The 23,763-nt window shown below is 50.7% G+C and overlaps 1 long non-coding RNA gene across 7 annotated transcripts in view; it reads right to left on the bottom strand.

Moving 5' to 3' along the window:
* The window catches only part of LOC135319576 (uncharacterized), a 115,001-nt gene that overhangs the window by 31,372 nt on the left and 59,866 nt on the right, over window positions 1-23,763 (bottom strand). For all 7 annotated transcript variants that reach the window (XR_010378322.1, XR_010378320.1, XR_010378323.1 and 4 more), the window contains exon 2: window positions 879-1,011. This is a non-coding gene — a long non-coding RNA (uncharacterized LOC135319576). The remainder of the gene's footprint in view (window positions 1-878; window positions 1,012-23,763) is intronic.

Below are 23,763 nucleotides of genomic sequence, written 5' to 3'. Positions count from 1 at the left end.
CTCAGAAAAGATGGAGCCCTCAGGACAGGCTGGCAGACTGGCTGCAGATGCCATGGTCTCAGGCATTTCGAGCACCCCAGGACTCCACGCCCTGCCTCGGTGCTCCCGGGGGTCCAGGTTCTGCCCACTGTCCACCCGCATTGTGGGAAGATGCTCACCTCTCAGAGCGCCAGACCAGCCTGCAGAAGCCCGGGGCCTGTCAGCTCCCATGAGGAGCCTATCACGATGGAGCCCCTATGCCCACACATCCCTGCCTGCAGCCTCCTAGCATCAGGAGAAACAACGCGGGTGGCAGGGAACAGGGGGGTGTTTGGTGTCAGACTCATGTGGGTCCCAATCCCGGCTCTGCCGTTTGCCAGCTGAGTTTTCTTGGGTGTGTGATCTCACCTCTCTGATGTTGGTTTTGGCTTCTGTAAAATGGGGACCATGGTCTCAGGGTCGTTGTGGGGAGCAGCGACGCTGTGCCCAGGAAATGGGGGCCATGCTGCTGCTGGGGAAGGGATTCCTACAGCATGTACTTGTTAACAGCAAAACCTGATACAGAAAAGAAAAGCCAGGAGACAGAGGCCTCCGGACAGGCTGAGCTGGGTCTGTGCAGCTGAAATTACCAAGGAGCAGAAGCCATAAGGGAGCAGAGACAGCGAGTTGGAGGGAGGATAGAAGGAAACAGGCAAGGTTAAGTCCAAATGTCTTGAGGCCTCTCCAAGACCCCACACGCCTGCCACGCTCCCTCCTCTGACCCTTTCTCCCCTTCTCCTCCAAATCTGCCGTGTCCAGTCTCACTGGCTCTTTTTCTCATTCCAGGGTTCCAAGCTCCTTCCCACCCCTGGGCCTTTGCACATGCTGTGCTCCCTCTCCGCCTGGCTAATCCTACTTACCATTTGGATGTTGGCTTAAACGTCACTTTTTCAAGGATGCTGTCTCACAAGGACAGGTTCCTCAGTTGTGTGCTCATTGCCACAGGTCGCTGGCAGAGATCTTCCTTAGATGAAGCTCTGAGGAGCAGGCACCCTGAGGCATGTCCAGACGCACACAGAGGAGACAAAGAGAAAAAACAGGATCCAGTTAATACCCTAAGGCCCCTAGAGATGGATACATCCACCTCCCCCTTCCCCCACCAGGACAGGAGCCCGGGATCAGGAGGGGAGGGGTTTGTCTATAGAGCCACGCAGCAGATCCCGGCAGAGCTGCTCTCCTGACCTTGGCTGAGGGCTCCTTCCAGTGCCCCAGGCTGTGGAGAAGGAAGCTGGGCTAATGAGAACGGGGGCAAAAATGGGAACCCAGGGCTGTGGGCCTGGAGGTCAGGGAAGGGGAAGCTGGGCCCGAGTGAGGGCTGGTGGCAGGGTCCCTCGGGCAAGCTTGCACCTGGCCTGCCCACTCAGCTCGCTGCCTCCTCCCAGGCTGAGCCTTAGGAGGCAGGCCCTGTGTGTGCCCAGACTTTTAACAGCCACCATGAAAGGACGGCTGCAGTTCTTAGCTGAGGGCATCTTAAACACTCTCTTCCCTCATCCTTTTTCTTTTCTTTTCTTTTGTTTCCTTATTAGATGAAAAGAAAACATCTCTGAGCCGGATGCATCTCTGAGTCACTGCAGGTCCCGGAGGTGGAACCTGAGCTGTTGGGGTGGGGTGGGGGCTGGGGGGACGGTGTGACAGTTATCCTGAGAACAGGCATCTCACCTTATGCTTCTGCTGACTCAGCCTGGACCCCTGATCACCTGATCTAGTTCATCTTATTTGGAAGTCCTGGGCTTCCCCATGGCTCCTCTCATGTCATACCCCTACCCCTAACTCAGCCACACCCTCTATGCTTTTGAGCATCCATTGGCTTTGACAGTCTTGGGTTCAAGGAGAGCTGATGCCTGGTGGAGCCAAGAGGGACTAACTCATAATTAGTTGCTTCTTTACTCTGGAAATGAGTTTAGCTGTCCATCTCAGACAAACCCATCCCAGACCCTAGCTCTGAGATAAACTCTAAGGGCCCAGACCTGGCTCTGTGACCCAAAGGAATGAGCCTTAACTCCCGGATCTTCTCAAGCACAAACACCAAGAGCCACAAAGTTCCTTCTTCCATTCTTGGTCCAAGGCAGAGTAAATATTTCCCTAAAAATGCTCTGTCCCCGAGCACTGAGTGGAGAGGCATGTGAGTGGCGGGGGAAATTCTTTAGGTCTAGGGGAGGGTCGGGAAATGGGACCACACTGCTTACAGCCAACCCTCTTCCCCGTGGTTCCAGCATTCTGCCTCCAAGGATTAATTAAAGATGAATGCAGGCCTGGGGAGCATATGGCTTGTCAGTTTTGTTTCCAGATGAAGCCCTGAAAAGAAGGTGAGGAGGAACTGTGGGGGGAGAGAGAGGCTCTAGGAGGAGGTGTGTACCCGTGAGCATCCAGCGTTCCTTGGCCGTCTCCTCATGAGCAGTGATTGCTAGTGAGGACGCCTTTGGATGTAGGTAAGAGAAACCTCTCGCCCAACAGGACCAAACAATAAGAAATTTTAGTATCTCACAGAACAAGAGGCCCAAATGTGGGCGGTGGGCTCAGGGGCTCCGGGACCAGCTCTGGCTCTGCTTTTCCACTACTGGCTTCACTCTTATTCTGAGAGAGATCAGTCCTTCCTACGTGTTCCCTTTAATTTAAAAAAAGAAAATCAATATGGGTTTATTATCCATACCTCCCAGCAGTCTTCCTCTCACATCTCATTGGCCAGAACTGTTCAAATATCCATTCCTAAACAACAGTTGGCAAGAGAAATGGGGCCACTATGACTGCCTTAATGAAACCCACCACCTTCTAGAGGAGGTTGCCTCTGAACACAGCCTAAGCTCTGTTCATGGGAAAAATGACTGGTAGGTGGGGTGGATGTGGGGTAAGGCAGCAATGCTTACCACAGGTAGTAAGGCTGAAACTAGTTTGGCTTTTTTTCTCTACATCACTTGGAAAGAAAAATCAATTTTTTTTTTTAATGATAAGAAAGAAAAGAGATGAGAGTCATGGCAGGTCAGAGGGTGAGCTGGACATCTGGACTAAGCTCCCATCTGTACTTTCTGATGCTCACAGTACTTTTCTGCCCACTGTCTCATTTGATAATCATAATGACCCTGCAGCAAGGCAGGGAAGTGATTATTATTTCCACTTGACAGGTGAGGAAGAGGAGACAGCATGAGCTAAAGTGACTTTCCAAGATCCCTTCCAGGCACCCTTTTTATTCACATCACCTAGGCATACTAACATGAAATTGTGGCTTATCATTTAGGGAAAAAGATTCATTCTCACTGGTTACATGGTCCCGGGGTCAGCCTGTGGAGTCAAGCACCCAGATCTAAGGACACTTCTTGGGATCTCCAGGCCATTTTCTTCTCCCCCACCTCATAATAGGAGATGCAAAGATGTCCTTGTTGGCCCCTGATCAAAGGCCTTTTCTACCTGTATGGAACCAGGGGGCTCCCAAACCAACCTTGCCCTCCAAGGAGTGGCACTGTCCTTGGTACTGGCTGCTGCTTCCCACAACCTGCTGCCCGTCTCTATTTAGCTTCAAGGCTGAGTCTTTAAAACAAGATGTAGAGGGCTTTATGGGAATGACAGTCCACCCTAGCATCACCCTTGTTACAAAACTGAAGAATTCCTCTATGGCAGGCAAGGTAGGGATAAACTGAAAATGATTTTTGAGTTCCAGACACATGCTCTCACATGGCTCTGTTTATAGCACTAAACAGTCTATATTCTTTAGTTCAAGAGTCAGCAAACTATGACTCACAGCCAAATATGGCTCACCATCTGTTTTTATAAATAAAGTTTTATTGGAACATAGCTATGTTCACTTTTTTACTTATCGTCTATGGCTGCTTTTGCTCTACAATAGCAGAGTTGAGTGGTTGCAAAAGAGACCATATGACCCACAAAGCCTAAATATTTACTAACTGGCCCTTTACAGGAAATAAGTTGCCAGCCCCTGCTCTAGTTTATTCACTTTAGGGCAGAAGATTTTTGTTCTGTGCACAATCTTGTATTATTGATGATTCCATTTATCCCTACTTTTCCTCCCTAACTCAGGATGGGGTGTTTCCCTAGCTCCCTCCATTCCTCGATAAACAGGCTTCCCTACCTGTATGAGTCCTAGATATAATCTCATCTCTTTAAATTCAAACTACTGTTCTCAAATACTAACTCAGTTGTGTTCTTTCGCTTCTTCCCACAGGTGTTTCCCAAACTCATTCATCTTAGACACACAGCCTTCTGCTTACCTTCCCTGAGCCAAGCCTTTAGTTTAGACAGTGCCAGCGGTGAATCTCGTATTTACCCCTAAGAAACTCATGCTTCTTTTTAACCTTTTTCAGTGTTAGGACTTTCTTAGTTAGAAATAACAGAAGCCTAATCCAAATTAGCCTAATTTAAAAAATTTCTCTGAAAAGTCCAAAAATACAGCTTACTGCTTCCAGCAGTCAGATGATTCCACCAGAACTGAGTGGCACATAATCTTTTGGTTCTGTGTTCCTCAAAATTGGCTTCATTCAGCCCTAGCAAAGGGCTGCAAACAGCTTCAGCTCCTCACATCCTCTCAACATCCTCAGCAGAAGAGACATCCCCTCCTTTCTCACAAAAGAGCCCAGAACTGAGTCTCAGTGGCTCAGGTGGGATCACATGATCACCTCTGAGCCAATCACTGGCCAGAGGAGTGGAATATTGTGATTGGCCAGGCTTGGGCTACGTGGTGGGTGGATGTTGGGTAGGTAACCCCACTGGATAGATGAACTCAGACAGGCAGAGAGCTGTTCCACAGAGGAAAATGCTCCTACCCACAGGGTGAAGGGTGAGTGGACGCTGGCCAGGCAAGGCCTATAGGCAAACATCTCACCCCACCTGCTGGGTTCATATTATTTCTCCCGTATGGATTTTCATTTTCTCTTTCTCTGCTGTCTTTTCAAGAGGCTATAACAACATCTGAGTCTCTCCCAGCTTACACGATAAAGCCTGTGCTTCTTAGGCTTTAGGCTACAACATAGCCTCTATCTTGCCTGCCCCTCCACCCTCTCTTTTATCTCATAAGCTCTAGCATTGTTGAGCTTCCACCAGAAATTCCCCAAACGTCCTAGGCCTTCACTGTGTCTTTGCATATTCCATTCCCTCTGCTTTTCCCGCTTTGTCTTCATGGCACACTTTTGATTGACTGCCCAGATCAAGAACCCCCTTCTCCAGGAAGCCCTCTCCCCACCTCCAGGGAAAAAGAAAGCATCCCCTCATCTGTGCTAGAACCACTCCTGTACCAGTGTCCCACTGTCCCTCTGATCTTGCACTTACCTCACAAGGTTATCTCTCTGTGCTTATCTTTGCCTTCTCCTTTGGACTGTGGGCTTCTTGAGGGTAGGGACATTTTTAGGAAATGTTTGTTGAACGAAATCGTCTTCCCAATGTGTTGGCCTTTTGTGTGGCTCCAGCCTTATGGCAATTCTAGTCCCTCTAAAATCTCATAGAATGAACAAGAGACCACAGGCTTAAAAGGGGAATGAAGCCAATTAGATGCACTACTGATTAATTCAGTAGACACTCGGTGAACACTTTATGGGACAAGCCCTATGCTAAGTAATGGAACCATGGAGGTGACCAGGCATGTTCCCAACCTCAAGGTACTCATTGTACGATAGAGAAATGAGGATGTCTAAACTGCTTGTCTTTTCATCGCTGTCTCCAGTATCTAAACTCGTACCTGACACATAGCTGACGTTTAATAAAGAGTTGCTGAACAAGCAAATGGATAAATGAGTAAGAGATGAAGGGGATGCTATGGAATGCATAGGTAAGGCTCTGTCCAAGAGCAGGATGAGAAAGCAGAGCCAGGGAAGGATCATTTTAATCATTTCTTGTTTATTGAGGGTGCCAGGCACTGTGCCAGTTGCTGGGAATTCAGGGAGAAAGGGCATTCATCCCTTATTCTCCAAGATCCCACAGCCCAGGGGACAAGGCCAGATGAGAAAATCAGTGCTTACAAGACAGTGTGAGAATTACCGAGCAGAGATATGCCAAAAGCTATGGTAAGAGAATGTGGTAGGGGAATGCAAGGAGGGGAAGCTGATGAATGCACTGACTGAGCAACCAGTGTCCTTCATAATGAGACCTCTGTGTTCTTGGCCCTTTCCTGCATTTTCTGTGGGAGGCCCAAGAATATACTAATCCATTTGCTCAAGCAGATTATAATCAATATGGAGAGGGGAAAAAATCACTCCTAGGGCACTAAATATAGAGTCAAAATATTAGAAAATGTCTGGTTGTGTGCTAAATTTAAGACAAAGGTCACAGAAGAGAGAACGCAGGTTCACAGTGGTTGGGAAGGGCTTCCTGGAGAAGCAACATTCTGGAAGGGAAGCTCTGGGGACTAAACATCTCCAGGGGTTTCCAATGCCATATTGTTACAGTTTACTCTGCAGGCAGCAAAGAGTCATTAAAAAGTACCAGGCTGGGGAGGGGCATGATTAGATATAGGTTTTAGAAAAATTACTCTGGGACATAATATAGAGAATGGGGGAGGGAAATAGGGATGCAAGATGAGATAGAAGGGGACCAGCTTTGCCACAGAACCAGTGACAGATCGTAATGGCCTCAACCACATCCTTCAGTTGAGATACCCTGGCTCCCAGCAGTTGGATGGCCATTGCAAACAGCTCCTTTCCCTCAGCAAATGAGCAAATGAAGGTTTCTTGGGGGTTCCAATTCACTCATTCATTCAATAAATATTTATTGTTCTAGGCAAGACCTAGGCTCCGGAGATAGGACTGTGAACAAAACAACAAAATCCCTTGCCTTTGTGGAGCTTCCAACCTATAGTCATACCTATTGTGGTAGATTGTTCCCAGGGAGAGAGGACAGTTGACCCAGAGTTGCCTTTCAGGGCAGTACATCTGGGAGGTTCTCTTGCGAGCAGTTAGCTTCCCCCTCCCCCAACTCTCTCCCACAGCCCTCTTGGCTAATAAACCATGTGCTTCTTCCATTTTATCTCATTTAATCCTGATCCCCAGCAGAGCCTAATGAGGTGGATGGTGGTGCCCATTATGCGATGATAATGTGTGGGCAAAGGCGCCCTGGGACACCACTGGCAACGACTTCCCTTAGAGGACGCTGAGGCAGGGGGCAGCTGTGGGAAGAGGCTCCTGTGCATCAAGCAGGGAGTCTGTGGGGAGGCCCTGTCTTGGGCAGTGGGGAGGCTTCCTCAGTGCCGGAGCTGGTCATGGATACCTGGGGAGGGCCACGTGTCTTACCAAAAGCAATACTGACGGCTGCAGAATGTTAATCAGACTCAGACGTCAGGATCTAAGATGATAACTGTGATGCTGAAAACACGCAAAATAGCCAGGCGGCCTTTGTAATTAACTTCCGCTCCCTCCCAGCAGTCATTTGGAGTTAATGGTTTCTTAATTCAGTGTTCATTTGGTGACTTTAATTTCCAATTAATTTTGCCGATTTTCCTCCAAGGTGCTCATGGTGTGATAGAAATTCCTGCACGGCTAAGTCCCCACCACAGGGACCCGGGGGTCGGGGGAGGGGCTGGGGCTAAGATATCACCAGAAGGTTGGACCCTGTCTGAGTGCCAGGAGTCAGAACCTCCTGAGCTCAGGGGCCCTTGGGAGAGCCCTCTGCTAGGAGGGGGCTGGTGGGAGCTGATAAAGTGGTGCAGGGGTTGGGAATGCCCTTGAATTTCTCTATCTCTTAATGAGAGTTTTGATTCCTTGCTGGAGGTGGAGTAGGAGAGGAAGCCTAACCCTGCTGGAAGTACTGGAAGGGAAGGGCCAGGACCAAGGACAGCATCCTCCCTTCAGTGGGCAAAGGGGGATTTGAGGGGTCTGGTCCTAGTGCTCTAAGCTAGCACTGTTGGTGCCCTGCCCAGATTCTTTTTGCTGGGTTGACACATCCATCGCCCAGCTGCTGCAAATGTTAGCTGCTAATGGCTCACAGTCTCCTTCTTCTCTAGAATTGTCTTTGGCAAATAGAATTCACCTCTCCTGGGAGGTTCCACTCTCCCTGCACTAACAGCATCCCATAGGCAAGGACTGAATGATAATAGGCAAAAAGTTGCATCTCTTCTCCATAACCCCTGCCCTTGCCTCAGGGTGAGGCTGCTTCTATGGAGCAGCTGCTGTTCCAAAGCGGAGCAGCCAGACCCCAGCTGAGACTATATCCTTACTTAAGTCTTCTCCATATTCTTCTGTCTTCCTCCCCTCCTCCCCATTCTCCTGCAAGGATCCCTCAACGAGTCCCAGGCGCCCGAATCTGTCTTGGGTGCAGCTTCTAGGGAACCCAAACCACAACAGTACTTTATTACCTTCAACTTTCGTCTAGTTCTCACAGGGTGCCAGACACAGTTCTAAGTCCTTTACAAAAAGAAATTCATTTCATCCTCATAGCAACCCTATGAGGTAGGTATTGGTAGCATCCCTATTTTGGGATAAGAAAACTGAGACTCAGAGAGGTCGAGCGACTTGCCCAAGTCAACAAAGGTATTAAGTGCAAAACAGGAACATGAATCCAGCCAGTCTGGTTCCAGACTCTGTGCCCTTAACCATGCTGCCCAGGATGTAATCACTAACCCCGGCAACTGCTCTAGAGATAAGGGCAATGTAATTCAAGAGCCCGAACCACCCAGAGGGATGTGAATAGCCTTCCTGAGGTCCTTTGTCAGGAGGATGGAGGGACAGGGAGATCTGAAACCCTGGAGTATTGGCCCCATGATGTCAGGGCATTCTTTTAGGCAAACCCTCCCTAGACCCCTCTGGAAATGGCACTGAAGATTGATACCGTGACTCAGCGGAGCAAGTGCTAGTGTGAAAGTCAGACAACCCAGATTCTAGTGCTAGCTGTGTCCCTGACTCCCTTCATGATTTGGGATCAGTAAATTTCCACCGGTGGATCCGTTTCTCATCTCTACTATGTGGATGGGAGTCAGTTACAACATCTTAAAGAGCCCCAGATCTAAATTCTTGGCTTTAGGAAGTGGATATGTGGAGCAACCCTGGGGATCCCTCATTAGAGGGTGAGACCAGATCTCCATGGAAAGCAGAGGAGAAACATTCCACGACCTGTAGGCATCAATGGCTCTGTCTCTAAGGGGTTGGAGGGAGGGGTCCATAGGGTCACAAAAGAACCTGGGTCACAGTGACCACTCAAGCCAATTTATGGAACATTAATTTGTTAATAAGCATTTATCAGGTGCCAACATTATTCTAGAGAATTTGCACATCTAGTTCTTGTCTCCTCAACCTAGGGGCGCAATGGAGCCACCTTCCTGGCAATTGCCCTCCTTGCCATCTAAGGACCAGCCCTATGCAGAGGCCCCCCCAACACACATACGCTGATATTAGGAGTCTCCGTGGGGTCTCCATTGTCCTCAGGAACGAGTATTTTCTCCTACCAACTGGGAGAGTGCCACGTCCTTTCTTTCCTGCCAGAGACCCTCTTAGTGACGCCTACTTCCTATGGAGCTACAGGAGGGGACCACACTGCTGCCTCCATGGCCAACACCTTTTACGAGAAAGCCACATGTGGCTGTACTCCCAAAGCGGCTAGCCCACAAGGGGGCCACGAAGCATGGTATTTCCCTGTGCTCCTCGAAGGAAGAGGAGAGGACCCCCCCCCATTGTCCCTTGTGGCAGGGCAGGGGCAGAGGGAAGACAGCGAGAAATGGGGAATAGGAGTGGTATAAATATTTGTTCCTTCCTCCTCCTTCACCCCCGAGCCCTACCCCTACCCTGCTTCCTCCTTCTCCAGACCTTAATGAGACCACATCCAAGGACACCTTCCTCCCCACAGGCATGCAGGCAAGGAGGGGCCAGGGCAACAGTCCCTCTTCCATCATGCCCTCTGTGGGTCCCTATTCCCATCCAACCTCCCCCCCCCCCCCAGAAAAAACCAGCCCTCACAAATATCCACGGAAACAGCTGTAGCCAGATCAAAGCCCCTGCCCAGAAGCTTGGGACCGAACGCCCGCCAGCAGGTGCTGGAGATGTCATGGCTGTCACTGTCACAGATCCCAACTCCCTAGTCAGCGAGAGCTGCAAAGTCCAACCAGCCAGGACTGTTTTGTTTTGTTTTGTTTTCACCTTTTTAATGCTATTAGTTAAAAAGTGACAGCTTTGTGGAGAAACAAGGATACCAACTTCACTCTTGGAGCCAGGACCACAGGTGGCACGTTGTGCAACCTCAGGGCCTGCCTGCGTGGCTGCTGACAGTCAGCCCTGACGGAAGCCTCCTTGCAGTGCTCTCAGCTTCTTGTCTCACCCTCTCCATTCTGTACAAGCACAGCCCTGCCAATGATCCCCTCCTGTTGAGAAACCTTCAGAGGCCTTCAAAAATCAACTGGATGAAATCTGAAGGGTCCTGTGGCATCCAAGGGCCACCATGCTCTGGCTCTCTAAACCATCTCCACTCATATCACAGATTCCAGCAAACCTGGAAACCCATTCTCTCCTAAACTTTCCCCTTGCTGCCAAGCCTCAGGGCCTTTGCACACGACAATTCCTCTGCTTGGAGCACTCCACCTTCCCCCATCCCACTTGTGGAAATTCACTTTTTCCCTGGGAAGACTGTGAATAGAAGGAGGGCCCTGGCCAGGGGGCCTGATGCCAGGTCAGCCACTATTATCCCCTCTCCCAGTGCCCAAGCTCCACCTCCTGCTCCCTTGGCCCCTATCTTCCTAGATCACAGGAACACAGCAAAATTACAGTCACAGTGTTGGCAGGGACCTGAGAGCTCCAGGTTCCCTCACATCCACCTAGATCAGTGATCCTCACATTTAGGTGCATCAGATCCCCTGGAAGGCCCAGATTCCTGGGCCCCACCCTCAGAGCCTCTGATTCAAGAGGTCTCGAGTGGAGTCCAAGCATTTGCTTCTAACAAGCTACCAGGCGATGCCAGCGCTGCTGGTCCAAGGACCCCACTGTGGAAACTGCTGACCTCGATTGTGACTCAGAAATTAACCTTGTCTCTCTGTCTCCCCTGAAGGAGCCAAGGCCGGCATACTCCCGCTCCCAAGACAGAGGCAGGGCTTCCAGGCACCTGCCATTCAGAGCCCTGGGGAAGGTCTCACGTATCATTGTTACAATGAAGTCAATGGCAAGGACATAAAATTTTCTGCAGGGAAAATAATCACAGCGATCCATGAAGTGGCTTACTGCACTAATAACATCAACAGTGACAGCAGTAACAGTCATACCATGATCATAGCATAGTGTCATCTGCCCTAATGTGCTAAATCCAGATTGATCTGAGCAATATGAAAGAACTACTGACACACACAAATGCTCACAGAGCCTAGCTCAGACGTATGTGGGGCCGTTTGGGTGACGGCAGTGGTGATGATGACTGTAATAACAAGCCACATTTGTACACAGCTTTAGCGTTTCTGAAGCATTTCCACTAGTTTTATTTTAGCAGCAACCCTGGGAAGTAGATTGGCAGGCAAGCTTCCCTGGTTTACAGATGCGACGCACAGTCACGCATCCTTCAAGCCTCCATTCAGCAAACATGGATTGAGCACTTGTTTTGTGCAGGTCAAAGCACTGAGTAGGGGTTGGAATAGGGTTCCAGGTAAAATATAGGATGCCCAATTAAATTTGAATTTCTGATTAAAAAAACGAATCATTCTGTAGTGTAGCTATGCCCCCAATATCATATGGGACGTATTTGTACTAAAAAATTATTCATCGTTCATCTGAAATTCAAATTTCCCGAGTGTCCTGCATTTTTATTTGCTAAATCTGGCAACCCTGCTGGGGACGGAAGGAGGGGATAAAAAGAGTAAGAAACATTTCTTACCCTCAGAACAAGCTCGCAGTCTGGTAGGACACGGAGACCCCAGGCAGAGGGTCCTAATCTGTGTAACCCGCAGGGTGGGAGCGGCGCTTTCCCAGCCTGAACGTGCACAGGAATCACCTGGCAATGTTGTTAAACTGCTCGTTCTGCCTCAGGAGGTCCTAGGCAAGTCCGGAGACTCTGCATTTTCCAGAAGCTCCCAGCGATGTTGACCCCGCTGGTCCCTGACCACACTCTGAGCAGGGAGGGAGTAGAGGGGAGCTTAGAGGCTGCAGGAGCCTCGAGGAGGTACTCGGTCCATCTTTGGGAGTCAGGGAAAAGCTTCTTGGGGGAGATGGTACCCAGGGGTCTTGGCTGGTACGAGTCAAGGGAGGAGTATGGAAAAGATGTGCCAGGTGAAAGGGCACCATTTTTGAGGAGCCCAGGGCGGAAGAAAGTCCTGCACGTTTGGGGAGGGTGGGGTTGTATGTGAATGGAGGATAGGGTTGGAGCAAGCAGTGCTGGACTCTGGGAATCCAGAGATGAATCAGACGAGGTCCTTGCCAACCCAGACTCTACCTCATCTTTTGGGAGAGGCAGACCCACGGACAGACCAGCACAACCCACTGGGGCTAGGGGTGAGCTGGAGGTAAGACTGGAGGAGTGGGGGCCCAGGGAGAGGTCAACTCACTCCTCCATGGAGGCTGGGGGAGGCTGCCAGGATTCCTGGTCACATCGTGGCAGCTACAAAAGAGAAGTCAGGACACTCCAGGAAACCACTCCAATGTCACAGTCACCCACAGAGGCAAGGTGGCCAGAGAGTGCACTGGAGATCCAGCCACTGCTGAGCCTCCCATGGGCCAGAGGCTACAAGCCAGCCATGTCCACTGCGTAGGAGGGAATGGCCTCAGCCTTCTTTCTGCCTTCCAGATTGCACATGGGTGAAGCTCACGGCCTGGAACAAGTCACAACCTGAATCCTAGTTGCGAAGGAGTCTGAGAAATGTGGTATCAAGGCTTCCAGGCTCTGTGATAAAGTGAAAGCATAAGGGAGGGGGAGGGGAGCCGCTGAATGCTGGCAATATTCACTCTCACCCTTCCTGGTGGCTGGGATGAGGACATGATGGAGAAGGCAACTTCCTAGGATGGCAGAGAATCACAACAGAGGTCACAGAAATGCCATGGGCGATGGGACATTTGCAAGGCTGAGAGATAAACTTCCACCTTGTTTAAGTCACCATTTCAGCAGCAAAGCCTGGGTCCTGACACAGCACCATGAAGTGTAAATGAGGCCTCAGAGGTATCGCTTCCAGAATGTGTGGTGTTGACATTCCTGGAGTGTCAATTCATATGCCATCGACCGACAAAAGAGCATTCAGGGCTGTGGGTGGCTGGTGCCCAACGTGGGCCACGGAAGCTTTGCTGAGGGAAGTTGAGGGGCACTCAGAGGGAATGAGGGGTTGCAGAAGACTTCTCGGAGGAGATAGAGCTGGAGATGGAGAGGAAGAGAAAGGCTTTCTGGTGGAGGCCACTTTTCTCCCCCTTCCCCAGAGCCGCACTGAGCGGTGAGCCTGCCTGAGAGCTCGAGGGGCAGAAGGAGAGAGGTGTGATGCCACAGTTAAACAGAGGGGCAGGCTTTCCACCTGCAGCAGAATGGAGACCAGATGGGGGCCGAGGAGATGTCTGGGCAAGGGTCTAGGCACCCCTCCAAAGGGAGGAACCTGTGTCTCCGAGACGTTAGCTTCAAGACTCTGAAGACAGGATGGGGATGGATGCGCTCAAGCAATGGGCTCGAGGTCATGAAGTGGTACCTGGTTCTGGCTCGCAGCCTCCCCACCCTGTGGCTCCTCCTCAGGAAGGCACATAGCATTCACCCTTCAAACAGGGGTGCCCCTGGTAGGCCTGCAGCCCGGGGAAAAAGACAGTCACGAGAACCTACGTGCCAGGCACTGGGGTTGTGCCACATCCAACCAGCCATTCCCTCTTCACCCACCTTTAGGAAGAGTGTGTGTTTAGTATGCAGGGATGGGCCTCAGCCAGCCAGGGTCAGGGCTTGTTTAGAGACCGGGCCATACTGTCCAGGGTGGAAGGATAGCCCAGGGCCAGGATCAGAAATTAGACTGGAACAGGGATCAATCTATGATTGGGGTTGGGCTCAGCCTGGGGCCAGGGCGTGACAAGGACCACAGCTCAGTCTGGGACCAGAGTCTGGACTCAGGTTTTGATGGGGAGAGAGTGTTGAACTCGCTGACTCCCTGTGCCTGAGCACAATTTCATTAGCTTCCTGGAAATACACCATAATTAAAGGTTATCAGAGTGCAAGTGTAATTTCTTCATTTATATCATATTTAGCCTTCAAAACCCTTTTTCTTCTAGGCCCTCTCTTTCCCCTTTCCCCAGACTTGTGGTCTAGACCCATTATGCCCTCTGGGAGAAGACGGCAAACAGGCGCAGGGCAAAGCGACCTGCCTCGCTTCTCACAGCAAGTTCAGAGAGAGCTGGAGCCAGGCAAGAGGCCGGCTGAGCAGGTGCCCAGCCCAGGGCAGTCTGGTGCCCTCACAGCTTCCTGCAGCGCTTTGGAGACAAGCCCCAGGTCACCCTGAAACCCACAGGCAGGCGGCAGGCGGGCAGGCGGGCAGGCAGCTGGCTGCAGGAGCTGGCTGCAGGGGTGTCCTGGGTCAGAGCCTTGGGCCACAGCCAAGGCTGTGTAGTTGGGCTGGAGCGGGAGGGTGGCAACTCATTCACACTGCTCTGCAGTGGGCCCCGGGGCCCCGGGGCAGGTGCCAGCGATTTGCTAGTCCTGAGAGACGGAGCCAGGAACCGCGGAGCGGCCAGGAAGGGCAGGAACCCCCTCACCGCCCCCCACCTACCCAGGTCCTCGTGGCCACGCTCAGCCGCTGAAGGAAATCAGAAGTGATGGTAAATGACAAAACCGGGAATGTAATTAAGACAGATGGAACCAGCCGGTGGAGATGACAAAAGCTGTTCCCCAGGCTCTGAGATTTAAAGCGAGGTCACAAGGTGACCCCATCCTGGCCGCACAGCGGGCAAAGAGGAGGCAAGGGAAGGAGTTTGAGGATGGGCACCAAGCCTTGAGGAGGACAGTGAGCAAACTGGGCTTCAGCTACACCAAGAGAGACTTGGGTTGGATACAAGGATGAACTTCCTGAAGATGAGGTGGCTGAACATTGGTGTAAATGTGACATCATCTTCTTTTCCCAAGGACACCTACTTCCCTCCTGGACAGACGTGGACACAGGGGCCTGGACAACCTGACCGCTCCAAGAGCTGTGGGAATAACAATGGCTTTACTGTCAAATGAGGAGTCTGCACAGATGGCATTTGGGAAGAGAACAGAGGGAAGGGGGCTCGGTGTGTAGCAAGTTCCAGAGGGCTTCCTGCAGGCCAGAGTTGGGAGAGTGGGAGTCAGTCAGGCCCCGGGGAGGTGGATGTCATAATGCTTGGATGGCCACATAGGGTGAGACGCACATGGCGGGAGAGGAGGCCTGTGCCCCGCGCACTCTCCTTCCTCCAGGAGCTGGACCATGAGCTCCTCTGGCCCCAAGGCCGCCCCCGCAGTCCTGTTGCCAGAAAAGATGTAATGGAGGCAGGTTTATCCTGCCATCCCCCGACCATCTTTCATCACGGGACACGTCCTTGTTATAGATACTGAGCATAAAACAGGGCAGCAGCACCCCAGAGACTGGGGAGACACAGGGGGAGCACTCCATCATTTCAAGCACACCATCCGTCCATACGTCAGAGACCCGGCAGTTGTGCCTGCAGCTGGAACACTGAACTACCAGACTGGGATTTACTGGTGGGTGTGAAGCCATAATTCATGCCACTCTCCCTCTTAAGGACAGTCTTCCTAAAACATCTCCATCTCCCTGACTGGCCGTTCCTAATGATCCAAGACGTGTGTGTCTGCCTACACGAAGCCCTTTTTGGGGGGTGTTTTCTCTGTTATCTCCCCCAACCCCATGGCACAACTGCTCGCCTGGGGGCAGCCTCTGCCTCTGCCCTGGGAGAACAGACCCCCAGCGTCTCAGCTGTATGACGAAGAGGAGATCAGGCCCCGCTCCTGATTTGCCTGCCGGATCCCCTGAGGATGTGAGCGCTCCAGGGGAACCCCACCCCATCACCCCTGGTGGCTCCAGGGGAGCACTGGCAACTCTAGGTCACTCTCCACACCCTCACTGTCTCTGTAAAATGAAGGGCCCTGACAGGATGAGCTCACTGACGCTTCTCCCTACTCGAAAACTGGGTCAGCAACCGTGTCCTGGAGGCCTCCGCTCATTTAAGGCAAAGCCTGGCAGAAGGTGGGCTTCCAGGCTTCCAGAGAGAAGCCGGAGTCGAGGACCGAGGCTGCAGCTCAAGGATAACGTTTAGTCACCCCTCACCTGGGGGCCCCAAAGGGAGCTGCTCTTTCCAGGGGGCAGGGGCGGTGCTGGGGCTTCGCTGCTGGTTTCTGCCCCTCTTCTTCCCTCTGCTCTCTTCTTCTCTGTCTCTGTCTCTCTTCACTCTCATCTGATGTATGCCAGCCTCGAACTTTGCATCCTGCTTCCCGCAAACTCCTTGTTTCAAACTGCATGTTTCCAGACCACAAACTGTCCCTGTGCTGACCCAGATGCAAACCATGGTCAGAATCCAAAGCCTTGATCCCCAAATTCTGATTGGTCTTATTGACATTTAATGGCCTTGGAGCCTGTCTTAGCAAGAGACCCCCCTTGGACAAGAAAATACGATGGGAGGCATTCCTCAGCCTGGGCACTGAGCATGGAACGTTCTTAGAAGCTGGGAACCATACTGTAATCTCCTTACTCCACTTTGCACTCTTCTGAGGGCGTAGCTGGTTTTGTCCAAAGCTGTGCGCTCCAGGGCCCTTTCAGAGGAGAGATTGACCTGGGATGGAGCTGTGAGAGGTGAGCATTCACACAGAAGAAACTCTGCGGCTCCAAACACGTCTTAAATACCACAGGTAACGTGGGTTGTGTCACAGAAGCACCTTGTGATCATTTAGAATTTTTTTTGAATCAAAGTATCTTCACATAGTTCAGAAATGAAAAAATATTAAAAATATACAATAAAAGGTTTCCTTTCATTCCTATCTAAGATCCAACCAGTTCCTACCCTCCCACCCCCGCACAACCTGCTATTAATTTCTTATGAAGTCTTCCAGTGTTTCTTTAGGCTTATTATAAGCAAAACCAAACATGTATTCATGCTTCTTCTCTATTTTTCATGAAAGTTAGTATCCTATACGTGCTATTCTGCTCCTTTCGTTTTGCACCTAATGACATATCTTGATCATTTTATTTCTTAATAAGCCCCTTCATGCATTTTCACAGCTGCATAGTATTCCACTGCAGGCTTTATTTCTCATTCAGAATCCTCCTGCATCCAAGCACATTTTGAAGTGGTTTGGAGGAGAGCATACCTTCACCAGAGGATGCTCAAGATAAAAGAGCAACATGACTCATAGCGGTGAGTTTGAATCAGTTTGCATAAGCATTGACTTGGGATGCACAGACCTCTCCCGCCCACCCCGTGCCTTGCCAGGATGCTGATCCAGTAGGTCTGAGATCAGACCAGCAAGCTGCACTTTAGCAAGTTGATTGTGTTCCAGGCATCTATAGCCCTCTCTTTGAGAAGCTCTGTTGAATGGGAAAAGAAGCAAGAACTACATCCTATGCTGAAAATATTGAGGTTGTTGCCATAAATCATTAAATTGAGCTCCAAGGTTCCTGGCAGCTCAGACCCAAGTGGAACCAAAAGGATACAGTGTTCTCCCTGCCAGAACAAAAGGCCAGTTTTTCAGGAGACATAAACACATCCCTGGCACTAAATTCTAAGTGGAATTTATCACGGGAGCCATTACTTAGGGTACATTGAGCTGCACAGCGGGCAGCGTCTTCCCCGACAGCCACAGAAAATGCAGGCACGTTCTTCAGAGATCCTCTGCAGAAGTCGTGGCCCGGCGCCAAGCTCAGGACAGCTTGGCTCAGGACGGCGCTTCTGCAGGAAGCTCAGCCAGCACTGGCCAGAGAGACGAGAAAACACAGGCCATCAGAGCGAACGTCCAGGACACTCGCGCACGGCCAGGAAACCTGAACGGAGGAGCTCAATGTGCCTAAGGGGGGAGAACCAGGAGACGCGCTCCCTGGGCTTCTGAACGCAAGGGGAGGCAGGATCTCTGTCCTCTGTCCCTCGGCTGTGCCCAGTATGAAGAAAGAACCTCTCACTTTGTCTTAAGAAGCTTCTGGAACAGTGGTGGGGGGTGAGGGGAGGATGGACGGCTGTTTCCCCATTTTTCCCACCTAAAGCTCTGAGCATTTCCTGAGTTTTCAGCGACTGGTGACACTTTCTCATTAAGCATACAGCTCAGGGATTGGGACATGGTGATCACTCAATAAATATTGGCACTGACGATACCGATGGAGGAGGAGCAGCAGCCAATGTGTTCTACAGCCTGCTGTCCTTAGGGTACCTTGGAAACCTCCAGTGTTTTATGGATTCCAAGGGGGCAAATCAAAGAAAGTATGTCCAATATCCTAAACGTGGTCCCTCAACCCTAACTTTTATCTATTCAAACTTAGGCAGGCCAAGACATTAGAAAGCCATTCTCTCTTCTCTCCCCCTGGCTCACTCTCATTCCAAATTGGAAAATGACCTTGGCATTGTGATTGCCATCAGAATGTCCAGGTAACTGAGGCTATGGATGAGTTGGAATAGAGAAGGACACATCTCTGGGGTGCATTTAGCTTACTGGATAAGGCCTGTGACCTGGACAGATGGAAGGAATCATTGTTCCTGTGAGATGGAAGGGACCTAAGGAATTACAGCGGGGATTGCTAGTTATATGCCAAAGTCCATCCTCCTCTTTTTCCATAATGACAGAGTTGTAGCTATCCATCTGGCTGCTCAGCGAGGGACTACATCTCCCAAACCCCCGTGCAACTAAGTGCAGTCAGGGGACCAAATTCTCACCAACAGTGGGTGTGGTTTGTACCACCTCCAGGCCTGGGCCATGAAGCCGTGGAAGTGTGCTTGGCCAACCTCCCTTCCCATGAGCCCGAACTCAGGCATGCCTGTGACCCAGCTGCAACCCAGCAGATAAGTACGACGCCCTGGAGCAGTGGTTCTTAATGTTTAGAGTGCATGAGGATGATCACAGACTGCTGGGCCCTGCCACAAGAGTTTCCGGTTCAACAACTCTGGGGGTAGAAACAAAGAATGTGCATTTCTAAAAAAGCTCCGAAGTGATGCGGACACGTTGGTCCAGGGACAGCACTTTGAGCAACAAGGCCCCAAGGTGTGACAAAGAACCTCAATTCCTGAGTGACCACACGGAGCAGAGCCTATGTTCACCTGGAATATTCATCACTGGACTGTGGTTTTTTTTTTTTTTAAGTCACTGGATTATTGTTGGGTGTGCATGTTTCAGAGCCCAGCTTCACACTAGTTAACACAGCCATTATCCATTTCACCCCTTTCGAATACAGAAGGAGATGCTGAGGCCTAAGAGAGAAAGGACGTGTCCGAGGCCACACACCCGTCGGGGGCAAGCCAAAATGAGAGCCCAGGCCTCCAGCTCCCCGTGGGAGCCCGAGCCCCAGGTAGGTGCTGGGTGTACTACAGCCTCTTTACGTGGTGCGAGAGGCAGAATAACCCCCTCGGCCCCCCAGAGAGGCCTACGTCCTAATCCCTGGAACCTGAGACGACGGTATATTAAATGGCAAGGCGGAATTAAAGTTGCAGATGGAGTTAAGTTTGTTAATCAGCTGACCTTAAAATAGGGAGGTTATCCCAGATGATCTGGGTTGGCCCCACGTAATCACAATGATCCTTAAAAACAGAAGTAGGAGGCAGGTGAGTCAATGTCGGAGTTCTCTATTAGAAAGACACGACCGGCATTTCTGGCTTTGAAGATGGAGGAAGAGTCCATGAGTCAAGGAAGGCAGGCAGCCTCTCCACGCTGGAGAAGGCAAGGAAACGGACTCTCCCCAGAGCCTCCGGAAGGGAATGCAGTCCGGCTAGCACTTTGATTTTAGCCAGGGACACCTGTGCCGGGCTTCTGACCGCCCCCCACCCCCAGCACTGTGAGAAATGAATTTATGTTGTTTTACCCCACAAAACTTGCAGTAATTTGTCAGGGAAGTCACAGAAAACAAACCCCTGTGTGAAGCTGATCTGCCCTCCAGAGCCCGGAGCTCCTTGGGGGTGGGGGGGACTCCCACCTCCCTGACAGCACCTGCTCGGGGATGGGTCCTGAGGCAGGAGGGAGGAAGAGGACACATGTCAAGCCATGTGGATAGGGCTGTATGTCCTTTCTTGCTTTCCAAAACCAAAGAGAAAGACCGTGTTTGTGTCCCTGTTTGGGACACCCTCATCTTTAAAATGGGGTTGTTAACCCATACATGTTCAACCATGGGTGATGATTTGTGGGAAGGGCCTTAAAAGTGTCAAGAATTCTTGAAATTAGGAACAGGCGGAAAGAGTGGAGCCTACACGACTGGGCCAGAATGAAGGGAATTATGTCAAACCAGGGACATATGGATTAAACCCCAAAATCCTATATCAAAGTGGACTTCTGGGGCCAAAAGGGAGGTGGGATGTTAGGGCCAAGGGGAAAGGGAACACTAGGGATGTGCTGTCTACCCATCTGGTCAAACAGCCCTGGAGGCAAGAACTGCATGGAATGGCTGCTCAGAGTTCTGTGTTGGGGCCAGCAGGACAGGCATTGATCAGATAGGGAAGAACGTAGCCTATCAATCATTTACACTTTAGTGTGAATTCTGTAGCTGCTTTACCTCTCCCCAAGGGAGAGAGGTACCTATCAGCTTGAACCATTCAGGCAAATGCAAGATTGCATCCCAGGCATCACAGGCCATGGAGCCTTCAACTATGCAGCCACTGCTCTCTTAGTTTGGCTCAGGCATCCCTGGATTCCAGAAATGCATGAACGGTCTTCCCTTCCCTTCCCACCAGGGTGAGCAGTGAATGGCCACACTCAGGAAGTAGTAAGTCCCCTGCCTTTAGGGGCTTCAAGCCTTGGACCAGTTCCTTGGTCCAAGGACTCAACCTTCTGATGCTTGTGTTGTACAGGATTCTTCACAAGCTTGGATTCCAAGATTCTGGGTGAGGAACAGGCACACAGATGCTCTAAGGCCCTACTGCCTTCTCCCCAGAGGTGGGTGTCCCACAATCCTCCCTGGGACCCCTGACCCCTTGGTATGGGGTTATTTTGTGGGAGAACATTGGGGCTGCGGTTCCCAGCCTTGGAGATGTCTCTCCAGGCACCCGGGAAAAGAGCCCTCCACGGTCACCTCCCAGGTTACTGGTTTGCACAGCCTTGCTCCAGCCCTGAGAATGAGTTTAGAGGCAGAGGGAGCACCAGCCTGAACATGTATCTTTCCCATTCCCAAACTCTCCAAACTGCAAGGGGCAAATTTTCCTTCCTTAGGAACCAGAAGGGACTGGCAGCTTCTCTACCATGCCGGCATTGTTTGGATGGGAATTCATGCCAGAGAAGGCTGGTGTGGAATGAAGAGGAAAATAGGAAGGAACTAACATTTAGAGAGTTCCTACCCTGTGCTCAAAGCTGAGGGAGCACATTAAAAGCATTTGTTCATTCTTTCAATCATTATGTCTTCACTAACTACTTCAACAACACATAGTGAGCACCCACCACGTCTCAGGCCTGGCCCTGCCTTTGAGAAATCCAAATGACAAACGCTATGAAGGTTATTTCATTACCTCTCACAAAATCCCTATGATGAAGGTATTATTCTTCCCATTTTATGGGTGAGGAAACTGAAGATCAGGAAGGGTAATCAACTGGCTCAAGTTTACATGATTTGTAGGTGGCAAAGCTGAGACGCAGAACTTGGTCTTCAGTTCCATTACTTCTGCCTCTTCCTATAGTGTGTCTGTCCTCATGTGTAAAATGAGGGTGCAGCTCCCTATCTGCAGGGCTGCTATGAAGACTAAATCAGATACAACGCGTGTTAACCACTGTCGTGATGTGGATACCCAGTCAGTGGTTATGATGCAGTGGCTCTTGTGGCTCCAAGTTCAATGTTGTCTCACTTCCTCACATGTTTGTTGGAGACAGGCTGCCATGAAGCTGGAATTAACAGGAGTTGTGGAAGGAAGGAGGCAGTTAAGGGCTTGGGAAAGCCTGGGTCCTGTGGAAAGCAGACATTTATCAGTCTGTCACCAAGTAATAACTGAGTGCCAGTTGTGTGTCCTCAGGATCTGAGAAGGAGATGAAAGACCCAGAAGATACGATCCTTGCCCTCAGGGAACTCAGTGTGGTTGGGGAGGCAAAAAAGACACACACACCCCATGGGACAGAGACCTGGCTATGAGCTCACAGCGTCAAGTGCTCCAGGGACCCAGAGGTTGGCACGAGGAATCAGGAAGCTTCGCGGAGGAGAAAAAACTTGAGCTGGGCCCCCAAAGGATACGAAGAGTGAAGAAGAGGCGGTGATAAGAGGCTCTAAAGAAGGCCTAGCCACTAGGTTTTTTTTATTTTTAAGGTTTGAAATGACTGTAGACTTCAAGAAGCTGCAAGAACAGTATAAAAAGGCCCTAAGTACTCATCACTCAGCTCCCCAAATGGTATGGGGGAATGTGGGGACAACTACAGTGATTTCAAAACTAAGAAACTGACATTAGCACAATACAATTAACTAGACGACAAACCTTACTCAGCTTCTACCAGTTTCTGCATGGACTCATTTTTTTTGGTATGTGTATATATAGAGCCCTGTAAGTTTATCACATTTATAAATCTGTATTACACCACTACAACCAAGATACAAAATAGCTTCATTACCAAAAAAGGAGCTCCCTTGAGGGTGCACCTTTAAATTGCCCACATTATGCTCTGCTCACAGACACCAAGGATGTGGCAGCCCCTGTGCTCCGGCCATCAGACTGGACAGCTCTACTTATCCTGTCCTGCTCTGCCCAGTGAAGGGAGTTGGGGCCTGGGTATCCAGAGGCAGATCTCCTGGTGTTGACTGTAGCCCCCAAGCAGAAACCCTCTGTGAAGAGGCTCATCTTGCTGCTTTCTTGCGGAAGGAAAAACTGAAACTCTGCAATCTTGGACAAACCCCCTGAGATTCAGCACCACGGACAGATCCAGGGTGCCTGGGACAGCACAGAGGGTTTATAACCAAGGCAACAGAAAGGACTGGGTGCTTCTCTGGGTCATCGCTTAATCTGGGGATGGACCAGCCCTGGGTGAATACTGACGCCCTCCCCCCAGGGTCACAGAGCAGGAGAGTAAGAGGACATTCCAGGAGCGCAGATCCCTGCCTGCGCCTGACTCCTCTCCGTTATTCAAGGCGCATCCTAAGTGTCTTCTGCTCTGAGGCTCTCTCCTTGACTTTCCCACCTTGCTGGCTCCCTTCTCTGAATTAATTTACCCCCAAATCTGGCAGAACCATCCAAGGCAGCCTGGGAGCACACCGTGTGCTGCTCTCTGCCTGCTCCCATGTATGAAGATGCACACCACCACCACCACCCCCGCCAGAATGCAAGCTCCTTGAAACAGGACCAATTTGTCCTTTACTTGTCTCTTCCGCCCTCCTTCTCATCCTCCCACTCATTGAAGCTCCACACAGGGCTAGGCACTCAGGGTCTTTCTGGATGATGTAAGCCAGGGGATGACTCTGTCCTCAGTTTAAATTTTCCTTCCAGAATCCCATCCTTAGCACCATTTCTGTCTGGCATTGTTGGCACAGTAAGTAGAGGAGACATATTCAGACTTCAAGTTGCCTTCCAGAACTCCTCAGCCCAGCTTCCTTCTCTTTCTCCAATAATCTGTAAGATCCTTGCCTCTAGGAAACCCTCATCCATGGTCTGTAATTATGCCTGGCTGTCTTCCCCAGCACCTCGTCCTCTGGTGTCACTGAGGAACCTTGTCATGAATGCTGAGCTGCACCGCCCAGGTGGCCCTTACAGCACTTGTTCTCATAGACGC

The sequence above is a fragment of the Camelus dromedarius genome, chromosome 29, assembly GCF_036321535.1.
Source record: "Camelus dromedarius isolate mCamDro1 chromosome 29, mCamDro1.pat, whole genome shotgun sequence".
Lineage (NCBI taxonomy): Eukaryota > Metazoa > Chordata > Mammalia > Artiodactyla > Camelidae > Camelus > Camelus dromedarius.
Note: the sequence above shows the minus strand (reverse complement) of the source record. Positions and strands in the feature narration are given on the sequence as shown.